Genomic DNA, 17,909 nt, shown 5'->3' with positions numbered 1-17,909 from the left:
TACAACAGCTATGGCCATCCCATTTCAAAGGGACATCAGAGTCAAATATTTGATCACCTACGGAAATCATTGGATTCAGAGGACACCAACACGACGCTTGTAGGATTGGCTGCAGAACAAGTACGTAAATATGTCCATTTTTTGTTTTGTACTTTGGTTTTCTTTACTATGGTTCAATCCTAATTGGTGTTTTCTTTTCTTAGTTAATGAGATGAAAAACATGTTGTCACCTGCTTCTGGTCTTGCCTCCAAGATATTCAAGGTCTTCAGGTTAGTACACATATCCAAATTAAATCAGTGTTGGGCCATTCTCCAACTCATAGGTCGTGAGTTTTTAATCATGTCGCATGACTCATAATATTGTACACCACTCGTTCCTGTCGATTATGAATATGCTTTGTTGCCAAACAACCAAGCTCATGCAAACTTCTCAAGATTACACGACAGGACACTATACAAGATTGTATATAAGGCGATACTAATATACTTGCTTGCCAAAGGGGTAAATAGGTTATAGATCAAGAGTGGAAACAAATTCTTAGATTAGATGGGGACTTTTTGACGCACCCCATCTTTCCCTTAAAAATGTTGGTCTAGATGCCGATGATCAATCACGATTACTTAATGTGGCAATATATAAGCCATGCTTGCACTCGCTCCAATTCTCATGTGCTAGCTTGCATAGCATTGTAGAAGGTTGAGATAGTCTTAGCTTGTCTGCTAGAACAGAGACAAAGAAAAAAGACAACCACACACAATGGGTTTATCCAATCCTCATGCGCTAGCTTGCATTGCATTTTTTGACAAGGACCATAGCATTGTACAAGTTAAGAGATATTCTTACCTTATGTGCTAGCTCAGAGGAAATACTTGACATAGGTGCCACCAATCACATGATAGCCACATGTTCGGCCCTCTTTGAAGATGTACTGGTCATGTGAGTAGTGTCTCCATGTCAAGGATCCATCACAAGTAGTCCCCATCCTTTTTCTCCCAAGTCGGATGAATAGCTTTTCTTCCTCTAGGTACCAAACTAGTTCAACCACTGCTGAAGCTGAGGTACTCACAGGAGCTGAGCATGGCCACCTGCATACGCATGCCAAAGCAAAGAAGACAAGATAGTTTCTTGGTGCGGTCAACCTACCACCTTTCGATGATCCTATACTCTTCTATTGATGACATAAATAGGCAAACAGCAAGCAGTACCAATGGCCCATGACGCGCTGTGCACCATGTTCCTCTACAAGCTGTGCCATGCCATTCCTAATGCAATGCAAGATCAAGAGTCCAGACAATTGTGCCACCACTAGTTCCCACATATACATGCACACATCCAGCGAACACATAATTCTGATCTTGAGCCTAGTGATCAAGATTGATCCCATGCAAACCAGGAATAGCTACTCTAACAACTAGTAGTCAACAGACAAATTGGTAGAGCTTTGCATCAAGATCGAGAGGGGTGTCTATATTCCATATTTAATCGTTAGAGAGGGGTGCAATACTGCTGATTGGAAGACTTCACCGTTTTTGGCATCCCACAACCACCATAGTATAGTCAGCAAAACAAAGGGCCAGAGCTTTGCATCTAGACCAAGAGGAGTGTTTGTATTCCATATTTCATTGTTAGAGAGGGACACAGTACTGCTCATCCTAGGCCTTCTCCAAAGTTTAGAGCTGGCTGAGCAAGAGAAGATGTGATGCTTATCCTCCACTACATTGGCACATCATGACATTGACCATCATCCAAGACTAGCTCTATGTGGAGCTTAGATATTGTACTCAACCTTTCTTTGAAATAAAGCGAAGCAAAAACTCACTTTGTTCAGTACATGAGTCCCCCAAATATGCTGCCCATGGGTGTTTGAAGTGTCTTATACACGGTGAAGAGCGGCATAAGCACCCATGGAAGTATATGGCTTGCCTTTAGCTTTAGAAGTCTTACATCTAGGTTACCTTTGAGATTGAAATCCTGCAGACATGAAATGAGGATGTTAGCATTAGTGAGCCTTGGTCTTAGGCACAAATCAAAACCATTTTGAAAAACACATTGCACCAAAATGTTAGGCCAAGTAGTATGGGAGAAGAGAGCAGCATGGGAATAACTAAGAGGTCCATGAGGAAGCCAGTGAACAAAGTAGAAAGAGGTGGAGGCACCACTATAGATATTCACATATGTAATGGAATGAAGTGTTGAGTTCATCATTCACAATTTTCCAAAAGATAACTATGAGACCCATTGATGGGGGGATCAAAGGCAGCTACATCATGAAGCACCAATCCTTCCAAGATCTGGCTCACAAGAGAAGAGCTTGTAAATGAATTTCATAAGCAAGCAAAGGTTTTGAAGCTCCAAGTCCTTTACTCCAAGGCATCCATCTTTCTTGCTCACAAAAACATTTTCCCATGCCACAAGGCACTTGAAACCATGGCAAACTTCATCACTAGTCAAGAAGAATGCATGACACTGTCGATCAATGGCTTTAATGGCCATTTTTGGCATGATCAAAGCTAACATGTAGTGGAGAGGGATGGAATTGAGGGCCCTAGTGGAGTGGGTGAGGCGACTAGCCTTGTTTAGAAGGGAAGCCCGCCAACCATAAAGGTTTACAAGAGGAGATGAGAGGGAGGCATTTAGTAATAGAAATTCGGAGGAGACAAGGGGAGGCCAAGATAGGTTTGGGGAAGGAGGATACTATGGTTCCAAAGGCACTAGCAAGATCTTGAGCTGTATCATTAGAGATATCAACTAGGAGGCTGATGGTTTTATGATAGTTAATGGATAAACCAGTAGCTTGTTCAAAGAGTTCTACAATTTGGTTCATTTTGTTGATAGCTTTAGGAGAACTTTTTGGAAGATTAAGGTGTCATCAACATATTGTATAGTAGGGCATAGAGCATTGAGCACTAGAGGGTGTTTGATGGAGGTAGCAAGGAAAGGATGCTAGAGTAGGAGACAAAGGATATCAATGACAATGATAAAAAGGTAAGGGGACAGGGGGTTTGTGAAAATGGTTGAATGAGTTGCTTCCTTGGACTCTTGGTTGCATGTTATATGGTTAGGAAGAGGCCCTAGGGTGGCTTGTACAACAATCTCAGATTACAAGATAGATACAAGAGAATAACTTGACTTACAGGACAAGAACTAAACTACCTTCATGGTAGCTCTTATCCTACATGACATATACACAACACGGGGCATATGATGAGACACAACACTGTTTAATAGGGTTGCCTTGCCACAAGGCATTGTGGCAACTGATCTAAAGGCCAAGAATGTTGTTAAGGAGAACAACAGATTTACTAGTGCCGGGAAGATCACAATTCTAGTTACACCATTTCTCAGAGAACCTCAGCAATGGAGAGTACGATGGAGACTGTCTAGTGAACACAATGAAAAGCCTTGTGGAAGTTGAGCTTTAGAATATATATAAAATGCAGTGGCATATTATTGAACAAAATCCTTTAAGAAACATTGCTAGCGATGCAACCGTAAGTGACACAGAGTGGATGGAAATGAAAACTTTCATCTTGCTTGCTTGCTAATGCTTGATTGATCCAAAGGGGACATCAACACCAGTAACATCTAGAACCAAATTTTCAACAAAGCTTTCAAGGAGCTAATTAATTTAAAGGAAGCTTCAGCTCTTGCTTTGAGAGCCTTTGGACCTGGAGGCCGTCATCCACAGTCTCCTAATGGTCACTGTCTTGCCAAATTTCTTCTTCTAGATCTACATTGCATTCACCCTTTCTGGTCCACCACACACACATCAATTTCCAACCCCACTCTCCTAGAATGGACAACATTTCACTTCAGTTCCTTTGAAAAATTAATATATATGCTAAAACATCTCTTGGCAAGTGCGCAAGGTGCCATTTTCTGTTTTGTTGTGGATTCCTTAGCAAACTTTGGTCATTTAGAAATTTCCTTGGAGGGAAACATAACCACTACCCAGTTATCCTATTCCTAGGAAGTAGTATCAGGTTTGTTTCTGGGAAACAAATTTCAAGAAGAAGAATGTGTACATGTGATAGAATTGAATGGCCAATCCTAGGTAGTAGTAGTAAAAGTCTTGCTTTCTTGTGCTAAAAAATAGCCCAAAGTTGCATCCACAATGGTTTGAAATAAATACTATGTAACTTTTTTGAATTCAAGCTCTATAGCCTTTTATTAATAAACCCAAGCTCAGCTACATCATGAGTGACCACATTGTGTATAGAGACTAGGAGTGAGTCTATCCATACATATGATTGGCTCGGTACCTAGCTCCTACTAATCTTAGCAAGCTTGTGCACAAATGAGTTACATACATGAGGTACATGTACAAGATGGAGACAAATGGAGCATTCATACAATACTTCCTAAATATCTCTAAACAAACTTCCATTCGGGGCTAATCTCTTTATTTCATATGGATTGCCTCATCCATCTAGCTTGTGTCCATCTCTAGAATTATGTTCAAAGTACCATGAAGATCAATTGACTCAAGGGATTTCAATCATGCCACCACTTCTGACACAAGTGCATCCTGGATTGGACCTATGATTTGGCTCTAGCCAGGATTGGAGCCCTCATGTATCTGTAATGATGATAAAGCTCCATGAGCCTAATTTGGAATCCTTATAGAAATCACCATTAAAGTTGATCTTCAACCAATTAGGAGGAGGTGGAGACCAACATTTTCTTGTAGTAATGCAGTTTTGATCTCTCTTGCCCTTCTCCTTTTTCTATAAGTCACTGGTCACTGCGGCAACTACATATTGCCCCTTTGGTACTTTCACATTTCTATTCTATGGCCACAATATAGTCCACACGTTTCTCTCTTGTGCTTGTACAAAAAACCTAAATTTTATTGGGTTTTTTGATGGCCACTTGAAATCAACTCTTCACCTATATACATTTACAAATAATGTGTTGGCGGCTGCACCTTGGTAAAATACATGTTGCCCTTCCATCCATGAAACAACATGTACATCAGTGTCTTACACACAACTTGCATGAACCATCCAACTAAAGTAAGAAAAACTGTTTCCTCGAAGTGAATTCCCTCATCATCCTAGGTGCTTGGACCATCTGGAAGCATCGAAATCAGTGGCGGAGGACCATTATGGCAAGGTATGGCAGCTGCCATACCTTGATTATGCTGCAACTCCTCGAATCATGCACTAATCTACTATGACAAGAGCTGTTAACTTCTGAATGTTGTCTAGAGGAAGACAAAATCATCTGCCCTCATGCTCTGCAAGTCAACCTGTATTTTTGGGCCTTAATCCTATGTATTCCCTAATTTGCAACTTCATATGTGTATAAACTCTTTTAATTTCAAATATTGTACTTATTATCTATGTCAATTTTGCCATACCTAAAGTTTTTTCCGTCCTCCGCCACTGATCGAAATGACTGCGTCTTCAATGGCGCTACCCCTAGATTGTCTACAACTTTGAACCTGGCTCAGGAGGAGGCCGTTTTATGGTCTTTAGTTGGTGCTAAGGGGCTGTCCCTGCACACAACTTGGGATGGTGGTTAGAAGGTCTATGGTCAGGTTGTCCTTCTCAGTTGTAGGCAATTAGTTTCAGTCAGTTTGTTTGTGAGTCTGGGTGTGTGTTTAGGTCTGTGTGTGTGTGTGTGTGTTTGGGTCTCTGTATGACTCCTTTTCTCTTCTATTAATACAATGATATGTAGTTCTCCTGCGTATTCGAGAAAAAGGAAGTGCTTTAGAATACAGGGAAAAGAGAGACATGATATTTTACCTTGCACAAGATTCAGCAAAGCCTTTTGTCTATCCTTTACAAATGATAATTTCTTGATAAAGTGAAATGTAGTCTATCTATTTCCATCCACAACACTCCTCTCTAGCTCAAAGTTTTCTCATATACTTGTTCTTGTCACTAGTTACAGTAAAATCAGTTGGGTTTATGTTAGTAACATAGATATTCTTTCACAAGCTTATCAAATGACGCACCATTTTCCCTTTGTCACTGATCCAAGGTTGACTAGTACCATGCCTTGGCAATCGATATTTTAGGTTCAGAACAGAGCTATTAGAAACCAAATATAAGGCATTCCATCCTATTGCTGAGAGCTTTACTGAGTTTGAGGTCTCATAGTTTCCTCTTTTGTCCATATCAACAAGCAAAGTTATCCCTTTAGACACACCTAGGCTATATCCAGACTGTGTACCATAGTTCTTAGACCAATTTGCAATGCCTTGTTGTATGAACAAACTGAGCACATGTACTCAAGCGTGAGGGCGCAGAGGCTATGCAAATTTTGTTGGACGTAATGCCGAGACAAGTCTTATAATGTTAGTGGATCCTTTTCAATCAGGTGGCCTCTATATGATGTGCTGGGTGACACATTGTATAGATCATGTTGCGCATACTTTGAAGCAAGACTTTTTGTTTGATGTTCCATCTGGCGCATATTAGCTCTTTATTAGTTTGTGAAGCCTCACATTGTTGAAGTATCCACAAGTGTCAAAAGATATGTTACAACCATAGGTTTGCTTGGGTAAAGGCAATACTATCCAGTAATCCTTTGATGGTACAACCTACCAATACCAGCCCCAATATTAATGATGTGTTTGCAACACTTCTACCAGCCTCCATAGTTAACAATGTTCTTGCAACACTTCTACCAGCCTTCATAGTTAATGTTGTGCTTGGAACACTTTTTAGCTGAGCCTTGTTAATTGTTTCCTTCATGTAGTGGTCTAAGGCCACAATTACTAGAAGGTGGTGAGCTACATAGATACTAGAAGCTTCATACACAGGAATGGGAGCTGGATCAACTTTTTGAAATTGGTTTCTGAATTGAAAACCATATGTTGATTTTGGTGAATTCGTTGAGGTTGCCTTGAAAGAATCCCACATCACCTTCTTTCCCCCTTGTTTCTCTAGCTCTGATTGGAGATTCATCAAAATATACATTGATGATGTGGAAATATTGGTGAGGTACATGCAATGGTTAATTTTTTCATCCCTTCAGATATATTGTTATTCATGGACAAAATTCAAAAAGTTAGGGACACATAGCTTTGGAGGGCACAAGATGGAAGACCTTGTTATGGATAATGCATGTACCTGAAATGAACTATGCATTTGTGATTCTGGAAGGTGATCATTGAGATCCTCGATGTTGGATGTGTGTGTGTGACACTGAAAACTTTTTGTATGTGAATCCTCTGGATTCACACTAGGAGCCTTCATACTAGATGATGCATGACCCTAAGGACTACTGCTTACTTTCTAATGCCAAGAATTTATAGAAATTATTGTGAAGCTCCATTGATATATCAATGGGATTGTCCTTGGAAGCAATTTCTGCATAATCAATTGCAGCTATCTCAGGTCGAGTGTGACTATTTTCCAAACAATTGGTGTCAGTCATCAATCATCTCTCATGCTGTTTCTTGCAAGAAGTTCAATAATTTCCATGGGGATGTTATCTATCACATTATATTTCTCATGCATCTTCAGCTTCCCCCATGTTATTCTTGGGTATATTCTGCTTACATAGGCTACAACAATTTTGGATCTTATGTTAAAACCTATGATGATGAATAAAAGTGAACATTTAATAGTATCCAGTTATCTAGAGAAACAAGAAAAAATTAGTGTGTTTTGCCATTGCTTGCATAATTGTAAAATAATATATCATACTAAATACTATATAGAAAGTGTATGTCATTTAGGATTCACTGCTTTGCTCCCTTGCTATCCCAAACTTGCTATTTGGCAGTGATCAAATTGGTGAATTCAAGTGTCACAAAAGTGCCAAAATTCTTGTAGTGTACACAATAGAGAGTATGAACAAAGTGCAAAAACACAAATGTCACAAAGAGAAAAGGAAAAGGAAACCATATATTGCACAAAGGTCCCTAATTCAGATCAAGAAACTAGGTAAAACATGTAATAAATGTAATAATATATTTACATATTCTGTAGGATTTTGTTCTTTATTCATACCTTCGTTGGACATCTCTATGTAGTGCCTTCAGATTTGATTTGAGGCAAATCATGCAACCTGAGCATACTTCTCTTTATAGTATTGTTCTCAATGTTCTCATCATGGGAAATTGTAGCTGACAATACCTTTCTCCTTAGCAAAACCATTGATTTTCCATTTGAGAACTCCTGTTTTAAGTTCCTTGATTCATTTTGGCACATGTGATCCACATTCTATGTATCTTGCTTTAGGTTGTTATTCTACATGTTTTCTTTTCCATGCTTGGCATTGCTAGTAATTATCATATTATCCTATCTAGAAATAGTAGAAGAATCAAGATTCTTGTATCCTAGGTCCTTTTTTTGTGCTTTGATTTTCTTTATTATCAGTGTTCTTCATCTAGTTCTTAGAGAAGACCCACCATCAACATTATGTACTCTTGTGTGATTCACCATGTTCTTGATAGCTCTTGATTGTGTTTCACCCACTTTCTGATGGCTATCAAGAGTGTCATTATTATTTCCTACCTTAAATCGCATTTTGCTTCTATCGTGATAGGGGTCAATAATGTTTGGACAGTCAACTTCAACATCTACAGAACCACCTACATGGTCAGTGCCTATGAGTTCTGATAACTTCCTCATCTTTTTTGGCTTTCTTTGACAAAATTTGAGATCTCAAACATTAGCCAAGTTAGTGGATTTGTTCCATTCCTTCTTACTATCTGATCCAACATTTATTTTCAAAGATGCTCAACATGGAACCTGGTTGCAAACTTGGTTGGTTTCCTATGCAGATATTTCTTTTGAGCCTTTGTGCCCAAATGTTAGTTTAGAAACATTTGGCTCATTATAGTCATCATTAGGAACATCTTGAGTTGTTCTATAATCATCTTCATTTGGCACCATATAAGATTTTGGACAATGTGGATTCTACGTGCCATTTTCCTCTATGTTTGATATCATTTGAGTTACATCATTAGGTAATTCACCAACTTCCATGAAGACATCATTTAGGATATTTGCCAATACATCAATGTTATTATGAAAGCTCCACAAATCTAAGGATATACTATCATATCAGCATATTATATATAAATAATAGTACTAACTATTAGGAATTCATTGAGCTCATCCATACGTTCTATCGCTAGAACACTTCTTTCAAAGTATGTGTCTAGAACATTTTCTTTAGTTAATGTGGCTAGAACATTCATTATAGTAACTGCTTCATTACTAGAAGCAGAACTGCATTTTGCACTCTTTGAAAGGGTTGATCAATCATTCCCTTGAGAAGATTGTCATGACCAAAACATAATATTTTGGAATCAAAATTGTTAGGCAATTTCCAAACTATTCAAATAGAGCAACCATCATTAGATACATCTTGTTGTGCTGAAACAATCTTAGATGTAATTGTGAGGCCTAAAATTTTCACTCTATGGTTGCTGATTACCATGCCATCCCATTCAAAGTGGTCGATGATGTCTTGTGAGCTTATACCATCGGGGTCGCCACCTTTAGACATGGAGAAGGCAAGAAACACCATCCTTGAGTCCTCGGGGAGGGGGGTGTACTTGAGTCCTCTGGAGCTAACACTAGTTTAGGGGTCATCCACACTTCAGTCAATGTAATCTTTAAAACGACGCATCATCGTGTGAAGGTCTTCATTGAATACAAGGGCCACAATGGTGTCCTGAATCATAGCGACACCACATGCGATGAGTTCTTTGTGGAACTTGAAGAGTTTGAAGTCAACTAGCCTACGTCCACTATAGATGGACACGATGGTCGGGATGTTACAGACAAGGGGTTCTAGCAACACATCTTTAGTAGAGCTTCTGATTAAAATAGAGCAACCATCATTAGTGCCATCATTAGTTCATCACATTGTTGCTAGGTATAGGAAATGTGAAGGAAGCAACATTTTATATCCTTGTTTTGACGTAGAGCAACATTACCGCTAAGAAAGCATCAATCATCAATATGACTAATGATATATGCATACACAAATCATCAAAGGTTTGGTCTCTAAACATGGAGTCAATATTAAAAGCATTTGGATAGGTAGTTTCAATGATGGGCCTCATTTTGTAAGTGCATAATACATAAAGAAAGAAACATTTACATCATTTGTCCGTTTCAACTTATGATGGGATTGGAGAAATTGCTAATGCTAGTGGATGAAGTACTGCTTATGATGGGTTTGAGATTGCTGAGGTGTGTGACAATAGGGAGGAGTATGAGATTGGAGAGAGTGATGAGGATGTGGAGAGTGGGAGGGATGAACATGCCCATAAGAATAGGGAGTTGAGGCTTACAGAGATCAAACATGAGTTTGTGGATAGGAAGTTTCACTCATATATCTCATTTTGTAACTGTGTAATATATAAAGAAAGAAACATTTACATCATTTGTTCATTTCAACTTATGATGGGTTTAGGGTGCAATTGCTAATGCTAGTGGAGGAAGTACTACTTGTGATGGGTTTGAAATTATACTGACAACGGTGAGAGCTGAGAGGATTGTTAGAAATGAGAGGGTGATGAGGATGTGGACTAGTGGAGAGTGGGAGGGATGAAGATGCTCACAAAAATAGAAGTTTAGGCTTAAAGAGATCAAACACAAGAGTGGAGATAGGTAGTTTCACTCATGCATATGATTATGTAAGTGTGTAATATATAAATAATGAAACATCTACATTATTTGTCCAGTTCAACTTGTGATGGGTTTTGGGATCAACTGCTAATATTGGTGGAGCAAGTGCTACTTGTGATGGGTTTGAGAATGCTATTAGTGGTGACAAGGGAGTGAAGCATTAGATTGGCGAGAGTGATGAAGATGTGGAGAGTGGGAGGGGTGAACATGCCCGCAAGAGCACAAGGTGATGCATTTGTGCAAGGCTCTCTATGGGCTAAGGCAGGCGCCATGGATCTCAAACATCAATCTTAATGCCACTATGGTGTCCCTTAGCTTCACCTAGTGTATCATTGAGCATAATCTATACATAGTTACCAGAGAAAGAGCATCTCATTTTTAGTGTGTACATAAATATGATCCATTCATCACTAGTCCCAAACCAAGCGACATCAATAACTTCAAGTGCAAGATGGTGGCGTTATCGCATGAGTGATATCAGCTTGCTCACCTACTACGTCCGCATAGAGATAAAGTCGGGAAGGAGTTCCATCACCCTCATCCAGAGCACGTAGGCACAAAAGCTAGCAGAGCATGGTAGCTGAGTGCAAGGCATGCCTAACACCAATGGTTGAGAGGGTCAAGATGTTGAAGGAAAGCACCATGACAAAGGTAGATGCAACAACATCGTTGTCAACCTACATGTGGATCCAGTTATGCTATGAAGGAGTAATCATGGGAGACGGGTGGGCAGGGCTGGGGTTCCCAGTGTTTATGAGTGTGCGTGTTGAGGAGAGCGAGGGCACAAGTGAGTGGGAGAGATTGAATTCAATCTACCAGGCTGAGTTTCTATTACATACTAACATGCATTCCATATATAATCAAAGATGTAGGCCAAATTTATGAGTTGAACTAATCTCGATTAGTGTGAAGATAACGGAGCTCCTGGTGACCATTCCTGGAATTAATCTGATCTTTAACATGTTGTCCTGGATGACTATATGGTGATCGTGGTAAGATGATCGAGTTGAACTAATCCTGATCCTTCACATGTTGTTATGTGTGGCCATACAGTGACCATTCCTTCCCTTTTTCTATGAATATGATAGAAGTAGCGGAAGTATGGTGTTGTACTATGTAGTAGGTAGAATAGGACATGTAGTTGGTAGCAGATCCAATAAGTGAACATCTAGGCTATGAGACATTAGCATGCTACAACCAAACAAGTTCAGTAGCTGATCTACTTATGTGTGCTCTATTCTCTTGTTCTTCAGCCTCCAGCTTGTGTGTGTGTGTGTGTGTGAGAGAGAGAGAGAGAGAGGTGAATGACACACTCATGTGTGACATTGCTAGAACCAACATCACAACAATGCCCATGCATTGTTTGTGCTTGTAGACAATAAATGATCGTATATATAACATAAACTCAGAAGTTTCTTTTTGAATTAGTTGACCCCTTTTCGATTTATAAGCAAAACACATCCATTACACATCAATAAAATGACTAAACAAGGTAGGCAAAGTATCAGAAACATGTTAGCTACATAATGAAAAGGATACAACAGAACAAATAATTTAAACCTGGCTAAGGAACCTAGCATTAGCTCAACTGCCTAACATATGTTATTATAAAGACAAAACTATGGACTTTGTATGAAGGAAGCCATATGATAAATCATGCTCTTTGCTCTCACCCATTAAAAAGTGCTACCTACTAGATATAGATGCATCATTGCATCACAATCAATGAGGCAGTGTAGTGATGTAGATAGGGCCTGATCTTCTGATAGGTATGATAACATTGATTGATGGAGACTCGACGTTCATGATCTAGGCTTCAAACCCAGAATGATTCAGAGCCTCACAACCATTACACCACTGCTATATTGGTTATCAACCATGTGAACACGATTGAACTCGTCGAGAAGGCTTTCCTACATGCGAATCGAGAACACAAGCAAGAACAGGATGAATGCAATCTAAAATTGCAAATAAATATGAGGCTTATGATAATGAAGAGATGTTCTGGTCTTTATTCAAAAGGACCAATCACCATAGGTGAACAAGATCAAGAATAGGGGCCCTAGTTCAATAGCAAATGATCTTGGCAATACAATTGCAGCAAACAATGTTTGTTTCACATGGAAAACAAGAGCACAACAAAAACCAAACCCTAATGAGAGCGGCGGCTGCTAATTATAGAGTTCTAGACATCACCACCGCTGGACGCACCCCCTATGGGCCTTAAGATGATATACGGCCCAATGGACCAAAAGATGGTGTCGTAACACCATTGTCGGTTTTGGATGCAGACTTGTTTTGACTATTTTTGTTGACTCCGGATGGGTTTAGATGTGAAAAGAAAGTATTTGGTTAGCTTATTAAATTATGTTTGCATCCATATGTGGTTCAAAAAATGGAGTCTGTATGCACCCTTGGCATTGTTTTTACTCATGACTGCTCATGAATTCTGAGGTGGACTCAAACTTGATTCCACATTGGCAACTTGAATCGGATAAGCTTTGGGTCTCCTTCTCCATTTGATGTCCTTGCTGATCTACTTGGCCTCTTTGTGATTCTCCAAGCATGGTCATATGCATGGAGGTCATGTCCTCATCATCCTTCCCTTCTTGACGAAAAGCCGTCCTCGGTGTCGATGTTGCTTGAAGTCGATCGTGCACATCATGAAGACAAACTAGGTTGCCAAAATAATGGAAATGGATAATGTTGGGAGAAAGTATAGGACCACATGTTTTAGTTTGAAGCATGTCTTCTCCTACAAACATGTAGTCTCCTCGATTAGAAGACACACGATCTTTGTCAATGCTATCTTGCAAAAGATTATTACCAACAAGAAACATGATCTCCTCTTCTTTGGATTCCACTTGGGATTTTAAAGCAAAACTAGAGGAATTTTGCATGAGAACTTTATTGATTTTATAGTCCTCTAATTGATCACAATTTTGCATAGCAAAAGGAGAATTCAGATTGGTACAAATGTAAACTCGTTGTGCCATATATTGTCCTTTGTTGTTATATTTGCCAAAAACATGATATGTATGTCTAGATAACCATGAGAAATCAGCATATGCATAAAGTTTCTCGTCCAAATAATTAAGATTGTAAAGAACATCAAATTCACTGTAACCCCAAGTATTTAAAGAAGACATCAATTTCAGCTCGTCAACATTACCAACATTGTGAATAATATGTCTATTTTTACCACATGATCATTCATTAATGGTTGCATGTGTATAATATAAATATCATTATGCACGTCATTATTTGTCACCAGGAACAACAAGCAAATCATCTCATGACAAAGGTAAATCAAGTGAAGGTTCTACTAATATTTTCTCTATCATAACATGATTAGTGGAAAATTCAGAACATCAAGAAAACTCTCACCTTCTATGAGTTTAACATCATGGGTATTACCTTTGCTCTCATGTTCAACAAGCATGATATGTGATGGTTCTGAATTTTCATATGAGGTTGTGAGCATCTCATTTTGTACATTTTTCTATGAAAGGTTAGGGATAGCAGGAGGAATAACAAGGGAATGATCTAGTTTTTGGACCTCATCATTTGAATTAATTACAAGAGATGGATTAACAAAAGTTTCTGTTATAACAATTTTCATATCGTTCCACATGTGAGGTTTATCTAAAGAATTTAAAGACTCCCACCAAGTTGATGCTAAATGTCCCAAACACTAGATGCATTCTTAATATTCCTCTGTTCACACATACGACATTGTGCAAAAATATTATCTATTTTACTTTACCACTCAATATATATATTCGTCAGCACCAATGCCATCATATGTTGGTGGGGAAGAAAGAATAGAACGACCTACGAGAGGAGGTGCAGCAGCAAAAGTGTGTCTCATTCATTGTTGAAGTTTCATATTGATGAGTGTTGTAACCTACCATTGTTAGCATCAAAGAAGAAAACAATCCTAGGTATTTAAGCCAATTCTTCACCCCATCCTCTATTTTCCACTGTGTCCCTTGATTGCACCTAGCGGCCGTGAGCACACCACACAGATTCACCACTCATGGAGGACCGTCTAGGCATGGCAACCGCTCATCCACACCACAAGTTGCTGCTACGCTGGCATGCCGCACGCTGCTACCTGCAGCAGCAGAGCAGCGCAGGCCATGGGCGCAACCACAGCCACTTGCGAGCTGGCAGCCACCCGCCCCTAGCCGCTTGGCGGCTGCATGACATGTCATCCTGCCCCCAAGCCGTAACTGTTCCTTCTTCCTCCTCCCCACTCTCCCTACTCCGCAGCCATTTCTCACTGCTAGAACCCACCACCATGCTAGGGACCACGCAACTGCAAGGTAGTGTCGACGAACGGTGACCATTTTCTTTGTCTTGACCTTTCCAATTACAATTTGCCGCATCTGAGATTCACATCACTAGCTACAGCAGTTGTTGCTGTCCCATTTCAATCAGACATCAGAGTTGAAGATGCTGACCACTTGCTAAAGTCTCTGGATTTGGAGGAAATTAACTCTGCACTCGCAGGATTGGTTGCGGAACAAGTACAGAATTTTGTCCATTGTTTTGTTTTGTACTTTGGTTTTCTTTACTATGGTTCTATCCTAATTGGTGGTTTCATTTTTTAGTTGATGAGAAGGAATAGTTGATGAGAAGGAAATACAAGCTATCACCTTCTGGTTTTGCCCCCAAGATATTCAAGGTCTTCAGGTTAGTGCACATATCCAAATTAAATTAGTGTTGGGCCATCCTCCAACTCCTAGGTTGTGAGTTCTGATCATGCCACATGACTCATAGTCTTGAACACCCAATTATGGATATGCTTTGACTCCAAACAACCATGCTCATGCAACTTCAAGATTACATGACATAACACTATAATAGATTGTATATTTATATCATAATATCTAGCGAAAGTGTGTGGCATTTAGGATTCACTGCTTCGCTCAGTTGCTATCCCAAACTAGCTATTTGTGTGTATGACACTAAAATTTTTGTGCCAAGTTGGCAATAGACCTACACACAAGTTTTAGTGGTATAAACACAAATAACTAGTTCGGATGGTAGTGTGAAGTCAAATGTCACAAGAAAGTCCCAATATTCTAGTAGTGCATACAATAGAGTATGAACAAAGTGCATAAACACAAATGTCACAAAGAGAAAAGGAAAACAAACCATATACTGCACAAGATCCTAATTTAGATCAGGGAAACTAGGTAAAGAAGATAGTAAATGTAATAATCTATTTACATATTGTGTAGGATTTTTTTTGTTCATACCTTTGCTGGACATCTTTGCATAGTGCCTTTATATTTCATTTGTGGCAAATCATGAGACCTAAACATACTTCTCTTCATAGTAATGTTATTAGTGTTGTCATCATGAGAAATTGCAGTTGACATTAGCTTTGTCTTTAGCAAAATCATTGATTTTCCATTTGACAACCCCTATTTCAAGTTCTTTGATTCATTTTGGCACAAGTGATCCATATTCTGCATATTTTGCTCCATGTTGTTATTCTAGGTGTTTTCATTCCCATGCTTGGCATTGCTAGTAAATATCATCTTCTCCTAGCTGAGATCCCCAAACTAGAAGCAACTATATCTGGACTAGAGTTTGAAATAGTAGAAGAATCAAGATTCTTGTATCCTAGGTCCTTTTTTATGCACTGATTTTTCTTACTACGAGTGTTTTTCATCCAGTTCATTAGAGCAAATCCACCGTCAACCTTGTCTACTCCTTTGTGATTCATAATGTTCTTGACAGCTCCTGATTGTGTTTCACCCACTTTCTAGAGTGTCATTATTATTTCCTACCTCAAGTGGCATTTTGCTTTTATCATCCTCACAGAGATCAATAGTGTTTGCATGGTCAAATTCAGTAGCATCTGCATAACCACCTACCTGGTCAGTGCCTATCCAGGATTCCATGCCTCACATGTTTTGCGGCTCTCAATGTGCTAGCCCTATCCAGGATGGGACATGTCACAGACTACCTACTCACTGATGATCTTCCTGAGGATCATAATAGTATGTCGTTGGCTTTCTCTAACAAAATTTATGATCTAAAATATCATCGAAGTTAGTGGATTTGTTTGTTTTCTTCTTACCAATAGATCCAACATTTTTTTCAAAGATGCTCAGTGTGGAACCTAGTTCTAGACTCATAGTTATTAATTTAGAGCCTTTGTGCCTAGATGCTGGGTTATGAACATTAGGCTCTGTACAGTCATCATTAGGAACATCTTGAGATGTTCTATTATCATCTTCATTTGGTACCACACAAGGTTTTGGATTGTGTTGATTTTGTGTGCCATTTTCTTCTATGTTTGATATCATTTGAGGAACATCATTAAGTAAATCATTGACATCCATGGAGACATCATTCAAGATATAATTTGATACATCAATATTATTTAGAGAGCTTTGCAAATCTAAGTATATACTGTCATATTAGCTTATTGTATACAAAGACTAGTACTGACTAGGAATTCACCAAGCTCAGCCATAACTTCTATCACTAGAATACTTGCAATGAATGTGTCTGGAACATTTTCTTTAGCTAATGTAGCTACAACATTCACTGTGGTGACTATTGTATTGCCAAAAGGAGAACTGCTTTTTGAATTGCATTCTTGGGCACTCTTTGAAAGGGTTGATTGATCATTCCCTTGAGATGATTGTCATGGCCAAGAAATTAGTCTTCTAGAATCAAAATTATTAGGCAAAGTCCAAACTATTGAGTCCGAGAAACAGTCTAAACTATAACTGTGGGGCCTAAAATTTCACTCTATCATGACATTTTGTGTAATTCCATAGATGATGCTTTTCCATTGAAGCTAGAAACGAACTATCATGGTGTTCATCACACTGTTGCTAGTTATAGGAAATGTGAAGAGAGCAAAGCTTCATATCCTTCTTCTGAAGTAGAGGAACATAACCCCTCACAAAAAGCATCAGTCATCAATAAGACTAATGATATATGGATACACAAATCATCAAAAGTTTGCCCTCTAGAAAAGGGGTCCATACCTGAAAGTACTTAATCAGAAGTCGTGGATAGGCAATTTCACTCATGGATATCATTTTGCAAGTGTATAATACATAAATGAAGAAACATTACATCATATGCACATTTTGACTTGGGATAGGATCAGGGAACAATGTCTAATGCTGGTGGAGAAAGTACAACTTGTAGTGGGTTTAAGATTGTTCAAGTATAAGTGAATTGCCTACCTCTCACCATCAGTCTAAACTTTTGACTTGACCTAGTCAGTGCATGCAACTCAATTTGTATCAAAGCCAGACATCTCAAGT

The sequence above is a fragment of the Sorghum bicolor genome, chromosome 5 (assembly GCF_000003195.3).
Source record: "Sorghum bicolor cultivar BTx623 chromosome 5, Sorghum_bicolor_NCBIv3, whole genome shotgun sequence".
NCBI lineage: Eukaryota > Viridiplantae > Streptophyta > Magnoliopsida > Poales > Poaceae > Sorghum > Sorghum bicolor.
This window is presented reverse-complemented; position numbering follows the sequence as displayed.